Here is a 21,874-nt window from a genome sequence, read left to right as displayed (position 1 = left end):
TAGAACAATTAGACCCAATCATATTCGAACCACCAATACTCCGTCATAATACAATATTTTAGATGATAGACTTAAAATAATAAATACTAATCTATAACCAAGTACCAGAAAAGAAAGTTCTATCTATTGGTACGTTAATTACGATAGTTTTAGGTTCTAATTACGGAAAATACACAAATTAAGGATAAATTACGCACTTCGATGATCATTGTACCAAGGAGCTTGATTTTGTCTTAATTATTGAGCGCTCATTAATTGCAGTTGGATAAAAGCTTATAAAAACCGGGACAGCGCCACGAAGAGATCAGAACCTGCCTGGCTACCGAGGAGTCAACAACGTCAAAGTAAATATATTAAAGAATCTACCAAGCTACCGAGTGAAATAACATCGCTAAAAAATAAATAATATAATAAATTACCGGATACTATTAGGTTCTTGACCTCCTATCATAGTCTGAGTTCTTACTCAAAACATTGCGTTTTGTTTAAGTTCCACGACGATAGGAACTCGACATCTGGTGGTATTTAGGTAAAATCTTATGTATGGTATTCACCTCAGGCATTGTTTGTTGTGAATCACCATACTACAAGATCCCATCCACGAATTCTGAGTGCTCGTCATCAATTAAATTGAGATAGGTTGATTAGCAGTAATTATTTTATATCTTATCAATCATTTTTAAAATCATTTGTTTCAATCAGTCGGCAAGGAAGCCCATAGGAAAATTTATACTATATTTTATATACCGAGCTAGGCCGTGCACGCTACAATATTAATGTAAGAAGAATATCTACCTTTAAACGAGAGAGTATCTTTATGTTGAACACATTTCAATTATTATGCCCCCTTCGTCGGTCGGCCGGTCCGTAGACCAATAGGTTTTCGGATGATAACGCAAGAACGCTTAAGCCTAGGATCATAAAAGTTGATAGTGAGATTGGTCATAATCAGCAGATGACCTCTATAGGAGAGATCGTGTTTGTATACAAATTCTATTTTTAGAACTGATAAGACAGTGATCGGGTGGGCAGAAGCCGACCGTCCATGTTTTTTGTAAACAGTGATGTTTTTCTAACGGTCTAAACTTTCTTAAAACACAAATTACATAAATAATTTTTTGATCAATGGAAAGGTTATAAAACAAGCAATTTATTGATTACTTTTAATTGTTATTTCGAAATAAAATGGATTAATTATGAACGCTTAACTTACACTGTTTTTCTAAAGGTTGTGAAAATCACTACGCCGCTTTTAAAATAATATGTCATTTAAAACGGTTATTCATTGAAAAAAGATATTTGGATACAAAAATATGAAGATTGTTAGTATTTCAAATCTTTTTGAATTTTGAAAATCCATAAATGAGCAAAAAAGTTATTAAAAATTAAAAATTCTGATTCAATACACAAACGGTGTTAAAATCATTTGTTTTGCCAACCACCAGATAAACAGATGTTAACGCGTGACGTCACGGCGATCTCTCCTATAGATTTTGAGATTAGTAGGTCAAAGGTCAAGGTTACAGTGACCCGGAACAGTTAAACCGTTTTCGGACGATAACTTGAGAACGCTTAGGCCTAGGAAACTTAATAAATAGGTTTATCATGACCAGCAGATGACCCATATTGATTTTGATATCAATAGGTCAAAGGTCTAGATCACAGTGAACCGGAACAGTTAAACCGTTCTCGGACGATAACTTGAGAACGTTTGGGCCTAGGATCACGAAACTCTACAGGTTGATTATGACCAGCAGGTGACCCATATTGATTTTGAGATTAGTAGGTCAAAGGACAAGGTCACAGTGACCCGGAACAGTTAAACAATTTCCGGACGATAGCTTGAGAACGCTTGGGCCTAGGATCACGAAACTGATAGGAAGGTTGATCATGACCAGCAGATGACCCCTGTTGATTTTGAGATCAGTAGGTCAAAGGTAAAGGTCACAATGACCCGCAACAGTAGAACTCTTTTTGCCAAATAACTAGAGAATGCTTTGGTCTAAGATCACATTTGATACGGAGGTAACTTATGACTGGTAAATGACCCATAATTATTGATTTGAGATCAGTACGTCAAACGTCCAGTGCACAGTGACCAAATAATTTCTGTTCCTTGTACAGTTACTGAATGCATCAAGGGGGGCATTTCGTGTTCTACGAGCTCTTGTTAAATGATAAGGTGATAGTTTTAACAAACAAACAAACAGTATTTCATATATTCTAATCCATTGCAGTTCATATTCATTAGCATATCAAATTGTAACACATTTAAAATGTTATGAAATTTTGGTCTAATGTATATGTTTCTACCATGAGAAAAAGAAGAACATATAAATGATATAAGTGGTATTCATCTCATATATTACTTTGACATAGTGTATATTTTGTAGTTTCTAAAACTATTTTGTTCCAATTTCCTGTCTCTACAGGTATAATAGACGCAACTTGACCCCGATGGTTGACCTATGCATTACAATACATAATGAGGCACAACCTATTATTGAAAAGGAGTGTACGTAAAACACGAGCTGCACGAGAAAAAGGAAATATAAATTTGTGTAAATATAAATTTGTGTACTGGAAATATTTAACTGATCAAGTGTAAGTATATATACTTTGATACTGTACTGTATACAAACTAATTCCATATAAATATACACGGCTACCCTAAGCACCCTTGATTTCTACAATGAAATAATCGATATGAATAATCAGCCTAAGGTCAACCATCGCGGTCAAGTTGCGACTACTATAGTCTGTTGTTCCTGGTCCTAAATTTTACTATTTACATCAAAAATTTCTGACCCGTTTCGAGTGAGTAATTTTCAAATTTGAGTTCATGTTGTAACAATTTATATAATATAGCAAAAGAGTGCTTTAACACTATTTATGCACGATGGGCGGTTATACGTCGGGCGTAATAATTTCACGAGGGCGCAGCCCGAGTGTATAAATAGTGTTAAAACACGGTTGTGCTAAAAATTATTTCGATTCAAATATGCCCTTAATCTAAAACAGTAGATAAAATATAGAAGCGCTCTTTCTTGGTCGCAACAAAAACTTTGACGTCACCGAACGTTAACGTGACGTCATTCAAGTGTAGGAGTGTTTTAACAGAGACAAACATATTAGAATAAATTTTGATTATCTCACTGTTTGAAAGGAATTTTCAAATACGTTCATAGGCTATATATACTAATTGTATATAAAATAAAACATTAAAAGTTCATTAAAATTGTACTCAGTGTAGATTTAGCACCCACAATTTCCCTGTAAACTTTAGAAAAAAATATAAGCATTTAAACTTATCTGTTCACTTTTGATATAGATCAATTTTTTTTCACTTATGAAACATTGCCTTTTTGTGTCACTTTGTCCGTGACGAAATTTAAGCATTTAAACATTCAGATTAGATAAAAGAATTGAGATTAAAAATTAAAATCTCTTTGTAAAAATAGAAATGGTTTCGAAGCTGGAGGATAGCTTATATCAATAAATCGTTTTCAAACATGCACCGTTATTGTCGGGAATTGACAGTGAACGGAAACCAAAGAGTTGTTCAAATATGTATGAAATGGATGTTGAATGAGAGCCTTGTTTAATAGTTCGGGCTCTCAAGTACAAACACAACGTACAAACTTGGCCGAGTTCAATACTTATGCAGTTGCAGATATAGACAATGAGTTAGAGAATATTTCTGAACAAGTCTTTAAAATGGATTTCAAGTGTTTAATATCCTGCGTTATTAATTTCGCGTTTTTCAGACTGGTTTTCTGTCAAATGAATTGTATCTGTATTTGGAATAACTAAAAAAAAAGGATCTTTAAGTATCATATTGCCAACGAAAGAGACAACACAGTCTATATGAATTTAAAATCGTCAATAAAATTGATACGTCAAATGTCACTGATTTTCCCCCGAGTAGAAATATTCTATAAGAGAGTAAAGTGAAATCATGAAAAAATAGTCAAATAACTAATTTATTTTTATAGATAAGTTTTGACACAGTTACAAAATTATGAGTTTTGTCAGCGCGAATAATTGTTAAGGACAATTTGAGAAGCATGTTTGAAGGTTACGTGTTTCTAGACGAGAATGAGGAGGAATACCATGATACCGAGGTTGGTACAAATTTATGACTTGGCTTGCGGTGGTAATATCAAACCGTCTTCTAGCTGTAATACATTGTGGCTGCACTTCTTAATCTGATTTCTTCTGATATTCTTCATTAGTGTACTATATTGCATCTTAATCTGTTGTTTTTTCCCCATATGAGCCGTGCCATGAGAAAACCAACATAGTGGGTATGCGACCAGCATGGATCCAGACCAGCCTGCGCATCCGCACAGTCTGGTCAGGCTCCATGCTGTTCGCTTTTAAAGCCTATTGGAATTGGAGAAACTATTAGCGAACAGCATGGATCCTGACCAGACTGCGCGGATGCGCAGGCTGGTCTGGATCCATGCTGGTCGCATACCCACTATGTTGGTTTTCCCATGGAACGGCTCATATAATGCTGTATATTTTCAGACGGAGCTTTTTATTCTAAGGTACACTAATATCCGTAATGAAATACATGTGCTTTTATTTACTGTGTGCTGGTACTTTTGAACGAAAACAACAACAACCGAATCATCTTCCATTTAAATCACGGTTCAAACAGGAATATTTACAAGATATTAACCTTATTAGATAATACTATTAATTGGAAATCATGCTTTAATGTAACTTAGGCTTGCATGCAACTATTCGAATATTTTCTGTAGATTATGATAAGATATAAAGGTCGTCGAAAAAATGATATGACAGATTGAATGTATTTGGCTTACACTGACGCAGATAGGCTTTATGCACACTGTATTGTTCAGCAATAGAAAAAGAGATGTTGTCCCAACAAAATTGTCGTTAATTTTCAGACTTTATAGTTGACTTGAATCCTAAATTGAGCCATGCCCTGAGAAAACCAACATAGTGGCTTTGCGACCAGCATGGATCCAGACCAGCCTGCGCATCCGCGTAGTCTGGTCAAAATCCATGCTGTTCGCTTTCAAAGCCTGTTGTAATTAGAGAAGCCATTAGCGAACAGCATGGGTCCTGACCAGACTGCGCGGATGCGCAGGCTGGTCTGGATCCATGCTGGTCGCAAAGCCACTGACGTTACGCTCATTGTTGGCGTACATTAGTGTAACTGACGTTAGCGTCGTTTTTAGCCGTTTGGACGTTAAAGGGATTACTTGGGGTGGTTGGACTACAGTTTTCATAAATCATGTCGTTTCGATATTTAAGGAAATATTTGATATAGATGTACTATATAATATTTATTCAATATAATTATTTATCAGACAGTGAATTATATTGCGGTGTTCAGATACAATTGTAATACATATACATTATTTAGTTTTCAAACGTAACGTCGACGTAACATTAATTTCACGGCTGTGACATTTCGGCTAGATTTTGCAATTTTCATGTGTTAGATTTAATTCATATTCAACGTAAGACTTATGCATATCAATTTGCAGACAATTGTATGTACTTTCAGACTGTAGTCGCTGTTTTGTAAACAAATACATATTTCTTTAAATATTTCGGCACGTAACAACTTCGTAATTTTATTTTTTGCATTTTTTGACACGTGTGACATCGCGGCTAGATTAAAGTATACATATATTAAACGCCATTATCAAAGTCAATATACGACAAAAACTTACTAATTCAAAAGTAGAATTTATGTACTTTTTGTCAAAATAAATATTATAGAAAGCATACAATAGTGAAAGAAAATACAGAAATTTTAACAAATCCTGTCTAGGGAAGACATTAAATCTTACGTTTTAAGTTGGGTCTGTCTTTTGCTTCCTGTTTGTTACAGGAAGTATTGAACAGCAAATGACTGTAATGACGTCAAATATAGTTAACGTCACGTCACCGAGTCTTCTTATTTGACGGAAAAAAATAATTTTATGAATTTACCAAGCCGTTAAATAATGCGCATTGGTGAATTCTGTTACATCTTATATGACGTTTTAGTGTTGTTTTCTATGATTCTATGTCGAATTAAAATCTTACTAATTGTTAAACGTAAATGCGATCATATTTACTAACAGGGAGATTGTTTTGCCTTTCTTGTGATATAAGAAGATAAACAACAGTATTTCTAAAACGAATTTCATGAAACATTGAAGTGAACGAACCTGAAAAATTTCCGATGTTCGCCAACATCGTACGTAACGTCACTATGTTGGTTTTCCCATGGCACGGCTCAATTAACCAAGTTTAAGGAAATTAAATCTTCACAGTATTTAGAGATTATTTATGTACATGAAGAAACTTTATCAAAGGGATTTTTTAAACGTATTAATATCAAATATTTTTTTTAAAAAAAAAACTGGCATATCTTTTATCATGATAACAGGGTACAATGTTTTGTTATTTCATAACCGCCACTGCGTATCCGTCAATCTTTTAATACAATCGCTAATTATAAGTTAGTGTCTTGTAATGGAAATAATTATTGGAGATTTATACACTGTTTTTCCTGATCCACACTATCTAAGTTTAGATGTCAGGGTGGCCAACCCAGGTGACTTTTGGATACCGTATACACGATTCAAGTAACTTTTCTCAAACACTTGCTCCAGCAGCGAAAGTGTGAACGTTATCTTAACAGTTATAGTCCACGAAAAGCAGTTGGGCAAGGTGTTTGAAAAAAGTACTGAGAACTAGTAGCAGACGTTATGTGCAGAGGAAAGCACTGATTTTGCTGTCTTCGATGCACTTTAGTTTATGAAAATCTGTAAAGATATAAGGAAAATATAGGCACATTTTACCTTCTTCGTGTGTACGATTTTCTAAAGTCCCGTGGGTTGGCCACCCTGTATGTATGGGAAGGAAAACAATAATGATTTTTTAATGATCATTAATAGCGATATGTTGTAATATTACCTATTTGAATTGCAAAATAATCCCAAAAGTCTTTTTTACTACTTAGTATCTATCAACTTTATTGAACACTTATATTGCAAGTCATTGCTCGAATCTTAGACAACAATAAATTTATCTAAGCATACATTTTTCGTAAATCGGTTAATAAATGTCAGTACATTACAAAAACGAGACAAAAAGACATAGCTCGCTTCGTGCAGTTGGTGGTTTTACAATGGGAAAACCATACCTATAATATGTATTGGAATGGATACTGGAGTTATTGTTTTCCGTTAGATAAGCTTTAGCCCAGTTTTTTAGGAAACTTAACTAAAATTTTAACAGACTGAAATATTATTTATATTGGAATTGAGCTTTTTTTCTGACATAACTATATAAATTATACTATAAGAATCGTTTATAAGTAAAGAATTTTAGACAGTTTGAATACACCGCTTATTTTATAATGAACGGTTATCTGTCATTGTGAATGATAAACTAAAAGAAAATTGGTTATATGTACACTCAGTTCCAAAAGAAAGTGTGCACTTAGTTTTCTGTTATTTTTTCTCGGTTATTTTCATGAAAACTTATAATGTTTGATACCAAAATTTAAATCAGTTCGTAAACAAATTGGTGTGCATTTTAGATTTTGAGTTATACCCGAGAGTTAGTGTATGAAAAAATGAAACAAAAACGTCGGGGAATTTTTTGAAATATTTAAACTTAAAAAGTGCACACTTTCTTTTGGATCTGAGTATACTTATATTAAAGAATGGTGATATTGCTTATCACTTCAGAACCGCGTTGATCTTCATTTTGTTTTAAAATAGTGAGAAAGAGTCTATGTTACACTACTTACTTAATTGCTCTTCTATATGGTTTTCGCCGCTAAGCAGATGTTTCACTTCAGACTTACTTGCTCCTTGCCGCTGAGTCAAGGTTACATCACTGTCTTCCTTGTGCCTAATCACTGAGTCAATGTTACGCCACAGACATACTTGCTTCTCGTATTAAGGATGTAGGAGCGAATTTTTTCTAACGGTCAGAATTTTTTTCATGCTCTGTGAGCTTGAAGAACATTAGTTTCTAAGACAAACAAGAGAAAAAAAAAACACAGGTCACCGAACTCGTTTTATTTTTTTAGGGCATTTTCTTCACCCAGTGTTTAAGCATTTTTGAAATTTTGTAAAACTGTAAAAATGGTGGTATGTTATAAAACATATAATATCTCATTTAATGTTAAAGGGATTTCATGTCTTATAGGTTAATATGAATACAAGGTGATATCAGTATTATATAAGCATAAATGTCACGAACAAATCTCTTTCATTTTTACATGTTGACATAATTACCCCACCCACTTTATTTTCAATGGAAAACTGTTTTTAGATCTGCAAAAAAAATTCTGACGGTAAGATTTTCAAAATATTTTGCAGCTTTAATGACATACAAAAATGCTTCAAAACGGACAGAAAAAATGTTGGGGTCACCCTGCATCTAAGAGATTTATTAAGAAAAAACTGTTAAAAACTGGTGAACTTTGATATTTTTTGTTCTTTTTGTTTTAATCTACATTTTCTAGATAAAATAAAGTCCTATCTTGAAAAGTTTTATTTCAGTTATAGCTTATTGTTATATGTATCATTCAGAAAAATATCAAAACCAAACCTGATCTACTTTCATAGATATTTGAAATTACCTACCCCTACCCCATTGTAAATCTTACGTCAAATTTAGGCAAATGCCAGCCAAAAATAAGGGTGAAAAATTTTTTTTCGCAAAAAGAAGAATCTATTTTGTTAAATGGTACATTATTAGCCATATTTTGGTTATTTAACGTTAATTTTTTGCAAAACTTTTGTTAGAAAGCTGTATTCGAAGAAACATTTTTCAAAATGGCGGATATTCTGAAAAAAAAACGCTCGTACATCCTTAAGTCAGTAGTATATATATATTAGGCATTGTAACTAAAAATACAAAATTCAAGTAGGCACTGTGTATTTTAGATATATGTGTAGCTAACTGCATCAAAGTACGCAGTCTGAAAAAATATTTCAGATATCATTTTCTGAAAAAGACTTATTTGAGCTGAAAAAAAAACGATTCTGGGTAAAATATCGGGAAAAAGTGGAGACAACTACGCTGAAACTGTATTGTAGGCTTAGGTGGCTATGTACATAGTATCTCATGCAAAGCCTGCACTTTTTACCATCTTGGCACGAAAAAATCATGCATAATTAGAAGCAATTACAGCAGAGATCAGCACTTTGGAAAGAAAATATATAAGAATAAAATCATTTAATGCCCTAGGAGAAAGTGTGACATTTTTGTGGTGAAATTTGTCAACAAACAGACGATTTTTTTAAAATGCTAAAACCCACAGAATTTCACAAGGTAAAGTATGTTGAGAAAGCTATTGATGGAAAGAGAATGATCTCTGCTACCCGTATATATGCGTCAAAGTATGGGAAAAATATCTGGAAATATGATAGAAGAAAAACATTCCAGTACTTTTAGATGCATGAATGTGTTATCATGTATAGCAGGTAACACAGATAGCTTACTTTTCTATTGCACTGGTATAACATGGACAGGATTATGATTGACAAACGGTGTTCACTCAACAATTTCACTCTATAAAAAGATTGTTTCCCTTGTGTAAAGAGGACTTAGGGTAAGTCTCCCTCTCTATATAGATTGTATATTAGAGTCTCATCCATTTACAAACATCAATATATACAAATACACAATAGCATCGATATATGCAAATGGTAATTCATTTACAGAATTACAAGAGACTTAAAATAAATTCATACTATTGACAAAATATGTTCCAGTTAAAAACCTATCTAAAATGGAAGGTTGATGTTTACTAATAAAATACAGGCTTTATCTAAACAAAGAGCTATAAAAATAATATAGAGCAAATCTCGCCAACATTACGTGGGAACCGAATAAGATTTCGTTTTACCGGTGTATGATGAAACAAACAGCAGAATGATAAAAATTTGTGTAGTGAAAAACTTTCTATCAGACGTTTGTTTATAATGATAATGTTGTTTTTTTCATGTTATTGGTATTTTCTACACGGGGAAAGAATGAATTTATGATTGGAAGTCTGATAATTCAACAGTTGTCGTTTAAAAATTGGACCCGATTCGGTTTATTACGCGTCGGCCGTATCGCCAGTGTAATACTTTAATGAGCGTCTGTTGATTTGATCACGAGTGATCAAGTCAGCAAACGCTTCGATAAGATAACGCGGTGACACGCGCTAACGCGAGATTATCTCCTGTTGCCATTCTGTGTATTTTATACCTCTTTGATCTAAACAATATTAAAACCAAATATGTGGTAGACTGATTACTGCACTACTAGCTTACTTGCTGCTCGTCGTTGAGTCAGTGTTACGCCACAGACATGCTTGCTTCTCGCACTGAGTCAGTAGTACACAGCTGGCTTACTTGCTGCTCGTCATTGAGCCAATGTTACGCCATAGATTTACTTATTTCTCGCATTTAGTCGGTAGTACACTACTGACATACTTGCTGCTCGTCGTTGAGTCGATTCTACGCAACAGACTTACTTACTTCTCGCACTGAGTCAGTAGTACACCACTGGCTTACTTGCTGCTCGTCCTTGAGCCAATGTTACGCAACAGACTTACTTACCTCTCGCATTGAGTCAGTAGTACACTACTGGCTTACTTGTTGCTCTTCTCTGCATCAATGTTACGCCACAGACTTACTTGAATCTCGCCGTTGTGATTGAAATAATGTCCGAAAGCTGAAAAAGTGTCATAATTATGGCTAAAACGTAGTTGTTGCGAGTTAAAATTAATAAGACTTGACAACCAAAATAAAATAATTATGTATGACAACTTCACTAAACGTATTTCAAGTTGGCACACTTAGAAATGTTTACACACCAATGACCAGAACAGTGGCACAGCTTTAAATAAACAAATGTGACGTGACCCAATGCCTGCAGCGTATGCGCATTAGGGCAATAGTGTTTATTCCATGCTTTCATGTCGTCAATACAACGCTTGACTACAGATAAACTATGATAAATGTAATACCTAAAAAAACTATTATAATATACTCCCTGGGAGTTAATGATATTTCTTTTAAAATCAATACTGATACTAGGCTACTAGCTTTCTGATGTCACACTGACAAACCTTTATTTTAATATGATTGTTTAAATTGATTTACAATTTAAAAAAAACAAAACTGTGTTCTATTTACATTAGACAATGCTTATTAGACGGTTAAGTAAACATTTCAAAACATACCAGGGGCAACATGTTCAGATTCTTTCTCATGATTAAACAATAGGGCATAGGCTATTGGCAATGATAAATAATACGTTATTATTGTTAGTTGTCATATACAAGCACAGTTTTTGTTACAGATATCCAATGACGGTCTTTCACTGAAATATTTTATTGATAGATATTTACTTCAAATGTACAAAATCCTTATCAAATGTTTTTAACTTTACTAAATACATAACGTATTTGCATACAAAACTACATTTCATAATTGAATGTTATGCATTTACAGTTGATAATTATTACCCGTGAATTTTCAGAAACGCTTTTCAGTGTTTCCCACCCAACTAGAGGTGTACTGGTCTGGCCCCATGTTCACGAAACATTTTTCGGTCTCAGCTGAGTTTGAGTTTAAAAATTTTAATATAATTTTTACTAAAACGTCAAGCTAAAATTCCAAATAAGACTGACCATCAGTACTAAATAGTCACTTTAAAATAGTTATTAACTTAAAATTTAGTCTTAAACATGCTATTTAGATATAAATGAGAAGTAAAGTTTCATTATCAAACTCAGCTGAGACTGAAAATGTTTTGTGAACACGGGGCCAGGAACCCAGACAATCCTAGCCTGTATCAGTGCTATACACTGAGCACGTTAAAGAACCAGGCTGTCTATTCGCAACGCTAAGTTAGCCGGACAAGCCTGTATCTAATTTCTGATCTCTCTGTCGTGGGGGCTTTGTCTCACTCTGTCCCTCTGGTCAGATGCGCCCTGTGTGGCTGCATTTGAACTATGTAAAGCGCCTTTGAACTTGACATTGATCATGAGAAGGGCGCTATATAAATCTGGTATAATAATACTGTGTGTATCTATACATGTACACAGTGTGTACTATTTTAAACTTAATGCATAGTACTGTTTATAAACATATAAGAGTTCATTTTATGTTTACGTACCCTATACGAAGTAATTTCTTATGAACTTTGGGTCTAATATACCTTTAAATTAACAGTAAGAAAAATTATCTGCTTCTAATATTTAAGATAGAAGTTCAGTTACACAGAGAGTGTACCTGTTTGGTCTGTGTTGTAATTTGTTTAGTATAGCTGTAAGTAAATACGTAATCTTCGGGGTTAAAATATCGTTTTGATTCATGAATTCAATCACGGGTTGTTTAATATATTTTCCTCTGTTTTTACGTGGCTGTTCCTATAGGGGAAGAAATTTTACTACTGGATCTTTGTCCCAACACAGAGATGGTCTCAAAATATGGACAGAAGAATATAAATACAAAATCTATTCTGTTTATGTACAAGACGTATTTTAAAGAATTTTGAATTCAATTTGAAAAACATGTACCATTATTTAACAATACAGAGGCAGCACCTTTTTTACATACTAATCAACTCATGTTGCAACGGTAAACATATTTTTATTAAGCAATCCTCAATATATTTAATGGTGTACGTGATATGCTCGCACATTTTGTCAGTCCTGCGCGACGGTGAACACAGATTGAATTGTCGACTCAAATATGTTAGCTTATGTGAAAAAGGAGCAAAAAGAAATCGCTGTTATGAAATGTTTGAGTTACTCTCATTTGAATTTATCATGCTTGTCATGATAATTTTTCATAATTTCAAATTAATGCGTTTTCCTTGTTCAAAGAAACGCACCCTTTAAATACGCATCAAATTTACATTTAAATGATACAATTATGGTGATAGAATGTGTAAGTATGCACTGCAATATTGCGGCGGTATTTCGCCTTCTATTAACTCTTCACTTTACAGATAATACAAATTATGTATGGATAGTGTTTCAGCAGAATGCATGGTAACTAAGATCTATCTCTAATTACAATGAGAAAATTATAAAACCTTAGCATACTAGACTTTTCTTAATTATACATCCTTAATATATCAGTTTTAACAAGGTCGATATTTTGAACACTGTATTTTTAAATTTGCTTCGCGACTGCATCCCAATCTAAGGAATTTGGGATTAATGTTATCAAACGTTGTGCTTGCAACTGGCTTAAATGGTTGTTTCCGAAAGAGTATTTAAAAGAATCAGTGGCATCAAATTTATTTCGTTTAAACATATTTTGTAGAATTCAACATTTATACCATCTGATTCTGGACTTTTCCCATTTGCCTCTCTGTAATAATTCTTTCGCAAAACACTTGTTCCTCTTGGCTCAGTTTTTGTTACTTTTGTTTCGTCATAAATGTTATATACTGAGTTACTTCGTCTTTCTTCGTCAAAGAGATTTTCTTTTATTCCATTAAAATTTCGTTTTGGTTTGACGTAACATAACCATTTACGTTGAGATTCTTTATTAGTTTGCTCTCAGCATTTCTTTTCTCTAATTTTTAGTAGTTTGATATTCCTTTCGCCTTTTTCTACCTTTTTATTCTCATTATTATACTGTTTATATTTTCATTTCAACGTAACCAATCTGAATTGCAAATCAATCGCAAAAGTTTACTTTTTTTCTTGAACCAGTTAATAAATGTCAAGAAAATACACATACAGAAACAGGAAAAAAAATGAAGTAGTTTACTTCGTGCAGTTCTTTTTTTTCCAGTGGGAAACCCATACGTTCAACAAGCAGAGAGTGGATATCAGAGTTAATATTTTCTTTTAAATATAATTAAGACTATCAAATCTTTGAGGCATCGTTGCAAATCCGCGAGTGCTTTCTTGCGTTTCACTCAACGAATGGAGAGAAATGGAATGGATCGGTCGTGGTTATTGGGCGATGTCTTTAACCCTTAGCCTGCTAAATTTCTAAAATGGACTGGTCCATCATTCATTTTGAGCAGTACCATTTATTATTTGAAGGGGTGTTCACTGAAAATTTACAGACTGAATAGCGAACAGTGCAGACCATGATCAGACTACACGGATGTGCAGGCTGATCTTGGTCTGCACTGTTCCTAAAGGCAGAATCACTTGCCGCCAGCAGGTTAAAGGTTAAGGAAACTGAACTCAAACCCTAATCAAAATCTTATACATCTTAATGCTACGTTATTGTTATTGCTATGGATTATATTACAAAACCCAAAGGCCCGAGTGTTTAAAGCTATTTGTTTGCAAGTAAGGAAAGTTTGAATATGTGACGGATATCTGCCATAAAGAAATAACAGAATACAACAGAACTGGTAGTATCTACTTTTAAAAAAATGTTGATTTTGTTAATAACTTAAGAACCGTGTTGGACTTCAGTTTATTGTTAAATAGTGGGAACGAATCAATGCTACACTATTGACTTAATTGCTCCTCTACTGTACATGGGTTTCGCCCCCAAGTCAAGGTTACACTTCAGGCTTACTTCCTCATTGCCACTGAGTCAAGGTTACATCACTGTCTTCCTTGCTCCTCGTCACTGAATCAATGTTACGCCACAGGCTTACTTGCTTCTCGCATTTAGTCAGTAGTACACTACTGAATTAATTGCTGCTCGTCGTTGAGTCGACCACTGACTTATTTGCTACTCGCCACCGAGTCAATGGTACACCACTGGCTTACTTGCTACTCACCGCTGAAACAGTGTTACACCAATGACTTACTTGCTTCTCGCCGCTGAGTCAGTATTGATCACTGGCTTATTTGCTTCCCACCGCTTGGATTGAAATAATGTCCGAATGATACACACCCATTTAAACCGAAAACGTGTCATATGACTTAGTTGGTGCGACCAAAATGAAATAGTTATATATGAAAAACTGCACTCAATATACTTCAACTTGGCGCACTTAGAAATATTTACTCACCAATGACCGAAGCAATGACAGAGCTACAAATAAACAAATGTGACGTGACCAAATGCCTGCAGAGTAGGCGCATAAGGGCAATGCTTTCATTCATGTAGGTACCAGTTGTGAATACAATGCTTGACTACAGATAAACTATAATACATGTAATACCTAAAAAAAACTATTATATGTACTCCATAGGATTTAATTATATTTCTTTAAAATCAATATTGATGCTAGGCTACTCGTTTTCTTTTGTCACACTGACATGCCTTTATTTTAATTGATTTACAATTTAAAACACTATGTTCTATTTGTATTAAACAATGCTTATTAGACGCTTAGGAAAACATTTCAAAACATACCAGGGGCAACAAGTTCAGATTCTTTCTCATGATTTTACAGTCGGGCATAATGGCAATAATAAATAATACGTTATCACTGTTATTTGTCATATACTCAGTTCCAAAAGAAAGTGTTCACTTTTTAAGTCTAAATATTTCAAAAAATTCCCCTACGTTTTTGTTTCATTTTTTTCATACACTAACTCACAGGTATAACTCAAAATCTAAAATGCACACCAATTTGTTTACGAACTGATTTAAATTTTGGTACCAAACATTATAGGTTTTCATGAAAATGACCGAGAAAAAATAATAGAAAACTAAATGCACACTTTCTTTTGGAACTGAGTGTATAACAGCGCAGTTTTTGCTGCCTGCTAAATTTCTGAAATAGACTTGTCTACCATTCAATTTCGGCAATTATACTGACTGAATATAGAGAACAGTGCAGACCAAGATCAGTCTGCACGGAGGACCAGTCTGATCTTGGTCTGCACTGGTCGCAAAGGCAAAATCACTTACTACCAGCAGGCTAAGGTTAACAGTAGGAAAAACATCTGTTCCTAATTTTTAAGATAGTTCAGTTTCTCAGAAAGAGTGTTGGTTTTAATAGTTATTTGTTTAATATGGCTGTAAATAAGTATGTAATGTTCGAGGTTATATTTGAGCCGCGCCATGAGAAAACCAACATAGTGGCTTTGCGCAGTCCGCGCAGTCTGGTCAGGATCCATGCTGTTCGCTAACAGTTTCTCTAATTCCAGTAGACTTTGAAAGCGAACAGCATGGATCCTGACCAGACTGCGCGGATGCGCAGGCTGGTCTGGATCCATGCTGGTCGCAAAGCCACTATGTTGGTTTTCCCATGGCGCGGCTCATTTGTCTTCATAAATTCAATGATTGTTTTGAGTATTTTCCTCGGTTTTTGGCATGGATACTAACATAGCTACCGGAGATGGCGTCTAGTTTTACTCTTCAAAGTTTGAAGAAAAAGAATGTATTAATAAAATACAAAATCCATTCTTTCTATGTACAAGTAGTATTTGAAAATTCTAAGAGTTTTTCTGTTCTGAGTTTGAATATATGTATTATTTAAAAGTGCAGAAGTAGACCCTTTTTGCCATGTTGCAACCGGAAACATTTTTATTTTGCAATGCTCTATATATCAAATGGTAGTACGTTAGCGTTGAATGTTAGAGCGGACGCAGCGGTCCATCCGTAACAACGTCTGACTACGAAACCAGGGGTCGTGTCTCCAAGCCCCTGCACCTCAAACCTGAAACGAGTTCCATGTATGGATGTTTTACACCTGGCACCCTTGAGAACCAGGGAAGCTTCTGGCATTTGAGCGTTTTTTTTTATCTTGCACTATCCTCCCACTCTCATTACTAACAGGAGGAGTCGCCCATATGGGTCACCGGTGGTGACTATAAATAAACTTACATACAAACTATGTTGACTGTTACTCGCACATATTCAGTCCTGCGCGAGGATGAATACATATTTAATTGTCGACCCCCAAACATTTTTTTTTATGTGAAAAAAGAGTAAAGGCAGTTCGCTGTTATCAAATTATTTAGTTAAAGGTTAATGAGTTTTCCTTGTTCAAAGAAACACCTCCCTTAAATACGCATCAAAGTTAACATCTAAACATTATCATCATTAAATATAAATATGGTGGTAGAATGCGTAAGTAGAACACAATATTGCTGTGTCATTTCAGTCTCTTTTAAACTTTCAATGTACAATGATTATAATATGAGCCGTGCCATGAGAAATCCAACATAGTGGCTTTGCGACCAACATGGATCCAGACCAGCCTGTGCATCCGCGCAGTCTGGTCAGGATCCATACTGTTCGCTTTTAAAGTCTACTGCAATTAGAGAAACTGTTAGCGAACAGCATGGATACTGACCGGACTGCGCGGATGCGCAGGCTGGTCTGGATCCATGCTGGTCGCAAAACCACTATGTTGGTTTTCTCATGGCACGGCTCAATTATGAATTTTATATGGAAAGAGTCTTAGCAGAATGCATGTTGAATTAGATCCTTTCTAATTACAATGAGAAAAGTAAAGAAGCCCAGCATACATAGAGGATATTACGTGAGTGTTTTTTCATATTGAATTTATTAAACGACGGTTGAATAAATGCATTTTATCAATTTAGGACAAGGTCCACTTAAGTCTTTTTTGACCTAAATAAAATTCGTGCTAACTGGAAAAAAAACATACATTGTATGCTACCAAAATGTTTATCGTCTATAGTGAATCTAGCTGTACTGAAACAGATTTGTTATTTTTGCCATATCTAGCTTACATAGGTATATATTAAGTAGTGAAGCCGAGGATCACAAAAGTAGTTTGACCATTGACATAATTTATAGTTCTTTATTAATCTTAGGCGATATCTGTGCCCATATTGAAATTTTCAGATGTGTTTGAAAATTCGATAAAAAGCTGAAGGTTTGAACACGTTTTTCGCCCGCGAGAGGGAACAAAAAAAAACACACACGATTTTTTGGTTACATCTGCGTTGCGTTGCGCCTTTTCACCAGCCCCCAGAAACGACACGTGTCGTCTTTTTGTTCTTTATTGGGCGCTTGATCGAAATACCAAACTTGGGAAGAAATCAATCATCATATTAAGTAGTTCATTATCTTGCTTTTTTGTATATTGACATAATATTTAACGAGTGATTAAAACTCCATTTTACTTTTGAATTAAAAAAAGACACAACCCGATGGACAATATCTAGGTTATGGATTAGTAAAAAGATTCCATTAACGCTATGATAAAAAGAGACTGCAGAATCGTCATGGAAGAAAAACTATTAATTCCCCTTTGTGCAATAATAAATCAATTTCATAATTGAATTGCTTTTTATTCATGTTTTATACATTTAATTTCACAAATGGGACCTCTTTATGCAATGTTAGTTCAGTAGTTTTAGGTCAAAGGGAAAATGTCTTGCTTTCAGTGACACAAAGCACGTTCTCTGAATTTCATAAATGATTTTACGTTATTAATTATTACATTAATAAAACAAATATATCGGCAAAACCGATGGATGTTCCCCGAAATATTATTATTGCATTCAAAAGCACAAAAGTGGAATTCATAGACTGGGCACATACCTCGTACTCGTCTTAGTAAAGCAATTTCCGAAGAAGTTTCTTAGAGCTTCAGCAAGTAGTTGTTGAGAAAAAGCAGCACAAGATATGCGCATCTCCTCTTGGGATTGAAGCTTCCTATGAAGTTTCGCTGAATCTCAACGAGGGGATGCTGAGGAATATTCCGGACAAAGATGGCACTATAGTTTATTAATGTTAAATAATCAAAGGGCAATTACTAAATTACTAAGTGAAAAATCATCTTCCGGAACATGAAGATAATATGCGCATTTCCTCTTGGGAGTGAAGCTTCCTGTGAAGTTTTACTCAATTCAAGGGACCTACTGAAACATGAAGATAATATGCGCTACTCCTCTGAGAAGTAAAGCTTCCTATTACTACGAAGTTCCAAGTCTCAATTTTAGCGAGTGGTTGCTGAGAAATACCCCGGACAAGAATTGCGGGACGGACGAACGGATGGGCGGACGGACGGACCGACGGACGAACGTCAGAAACATAGAACGAAACCATACAAAGCAACAGCCGATTCGGCGTGAAACACCTCTCATGTCCACCAACACCGACTTAAAAGGGGCATAGTCATATTGCCACGTATAGCTACGTTGGTAAACGTGGCTACAACGTGAGCCAATGTAGAACAACGTTGCTGAAACGTGATCAAACGTGACAAAACGTGAACTGGAAATTTTAAGTTCGGATATGTTCAAACTTCGCTGCCGATTTCCAACAACATACTACAATGTGGCAACAGCGTGGCGATAACGTAGTACAACGTAGTATAACGTAGCAAAAACGTAGTAGAACGTGAACGTAGCGCGTCCGGCCGGTTTAACAAAATGGCCCCCAAAAAGTACTTGCATCTGGTATCAAAAGGGGTTATAGCCCGACTTCATTGAAACAAATCGTTAAGAAACATGAATCGTTTAGCATTGCCTATGTTAATATCTAAATTAGCGTTAAGTGCTTAATTATAAATTTATACTTTATGAATTTATGGTACTTAATTCTTCCGCATCCGGTTTTATTAGAATGGTATTTGAATTGCACTGTGTGAAGAGAATGATGGAGTAATTTGTGTTCCTCTGCAACTAATGTGTGCTATGGCGGATAGAAAATGCAGACGGACTTACTGGTCAGAAAGTGATGAGTGAAGCGGACGATAAATACCATGTCCTACCTGGATACATAGATCTTGATCTGTTCTTTACAAATATACAAAAGTGCACTGAAAAAAATGGAATACAAGTAGGTCTTTCATGATTTTACTTATAAACCAGGAAGACATTTGAATAATTATTTTCATTTTAACAAACTCATGCAAAATATGATTGTCAGTGGCTTCGCAATCGTAACTATTAACATCGCATTTGTTAGTGTGCATTTTTACACGCTTTTAACATAATCACAAAGATTATTAAACATACTGGTCACTTCAGTTGCTTTGCCACTATTAAAAATTACCTGCCAGTGTTCATTTTCAACGCTGAAAAATAAACCGGTATCAGATTTGTTTTAAATTGAATTGTTGTCTATTTGCAACGGTTTAAATAATGTAAAGATCATTTTCAGTCGATCAGAATGTCATCTTACACCGGTTTCGGCGTTGTCCTCGGCACCGCATCTTGCATGTCTTATCTTGAGAAAAAAGAATTTCAACGGAATCCTGTTGGGGAATTCGAAGCATCGTGTTTGTTACCGCACAGTGTGACCGTATACGACGCATTGAGCGTCTGGATAATACGTTGCCCTGTATCGTATTATCGTGTGTCATATCGTACCGTCGCTCAGCTAGTCTCGTCTTTTTTATTTGATTACGGTAAAAAATTTAACATTAACCTCTACGGAGTTTTACTTAAACAATGCTGCTACTACAACTGGCATAAAAAGTGCTCGGGAGCGTTATTCGGTCTTGCTACTCTCGACGTATATAGCTCCCGAAAAACGTTATTCGGATTGGAACGTTAGGCAATACAACAACTGGCGAATTAACTTTCCGGGAAGCGTTATTCGGTTTGTAGCGTTATGCAGTGCTACAACAAACGTATAAAGCTCCCGGGTAGCGTTGTTTGATCGGTAGCGTTTTTTCAGAGCAGTAGCCGATGGATAAAGCTCCCGGAGATCGTTATTCGGTCGGTAGCGTAATGAAGAGCTGCAACCGACGTATATTAATTTATCCCATGAAATCGGAATTCACCGTCATTAAGTATTTTCAAATAATTAAAGAAAAAAGTCAACCACCGCTGGTTTCTTCATTATCTTGTTGGTGAAAAACCTTATTCAGTACATATATATCGTGCAAGAATAAGAAATAATTGCAGTTACTTAAACAATCACCCTTGAAAATTCAACATGTTACTGTGAAGGTGCTGAGCATTATTTTTACAATGTCTTTGAACGAACAACGCACAAATCCTTTTAGATTGACTGGATATTTTCATCCTTTGAACTTAGACTGTTTGTTATTAAAAAAAAGCTTTTTCCAGAAGAAAATAAGGAACTTTCACAGCAATCATTTTGAAAAGAAGTAATTTGGATGTGTGTCCTTACAGTCCTCAGTTACATCCCTTGTGACTCTAATTGTTGTTCTTTATTCTTGTGGAAACTGGCATCAACTTCGTCATCCTCTTCAAGCTATTTTCTTGTTTTCTTATCAGGACTTAAAACAACCAACACATTAATGTTGCTCACTTAGATTGTATTTTGCTGCTTGTGGTTATTTGTCAGCCGATCAACTTTGATTTTTTTTTTCGTTAGGGGAGGGCATTCATTGATGTTGGAAGAACTTGTTGCATAACCCTTTTTGTTTTATTTCTTCGTGCTGTGTATATGTTCTGTTAATTTAAATTTGTAAAGAGCAAATAAAATATGATTAAACTAAAACCGACGTATAAACCTCCCGGGTAGCGTTATTTGGCCAGCAGCGTTATGCAGTGCCACAACCGACGTATAAACCTCCCGCGTAACGTTATTTGGTCGGTAGCGCTATGCGGTGCCACAGCCGACGTATAAACCTCCCGGGTATCGTTATTTATTTGGTCGGTAGCTTTGTGCACTGCCACAACCAACGTATAAAGCTCCCGGTGAAAAGCTTCTATTACCTCTCATGAACTCAGTCAAACTAACGGATCTTCCTGTATATTCATCTATATGATCAGAAGTGCAAAAGTGTCTGTCATATACAAAGTTGTATAAAGAGTTGCTCTAAATTCATTATTGACAATAAAGCAGATTTGTTGCTAAACATAAAGTCATTATAGCTCCATCAGGTAAATTAACCTTCTTATCACAACTGTACGTTATGAATATTTAATTTCATTTCCATGGTTAACGCGGATCCCATACTTTGACCCAGTATTGATATAGTTCTTGGACACAGTCGAGTTCCGCTTAGTACAGCCGATGCTTTAGGGAACGAATTACATTCCGTGAAC

The 21,874-nt window shown here is 35.0% G+C and overlaps 1 protein-coding gene across 1 annotated transcript in view; it reads left to right on the top strand.

Annotated features, from left to right (window-relative positions):
• Nucleotides 1-21,874, top strand: part of LOC123524641 (serine/threonine-protein phosphatase 6 regulatory ankyrin repeat subunit B-like) — a 67,069-nt gene that overhangs the window by 14,658 nt on the left and 30,537 nt on the right. The window lies entirely within an intron of this gene.

Source organism: Mercenaria mercenaria, chromosome 3 (assembly GCF_021730395.1).
Source record: "Mercenaria mercenaria strain notata chromosome 3, MADL_Memer_1, whole genome shotgun sequence".
NCBI classification, from domain to species: Eukaryota; Metazoa; Mollusca; class Bivalvia; order Venerida; family Veneridae; genus Mercenaria; species Mercenaria mercenaria.
Note: the sequence above shows the minus strand (reverse complement) of the source record. Positions and strands in the feature narration are given on the sequence as shown.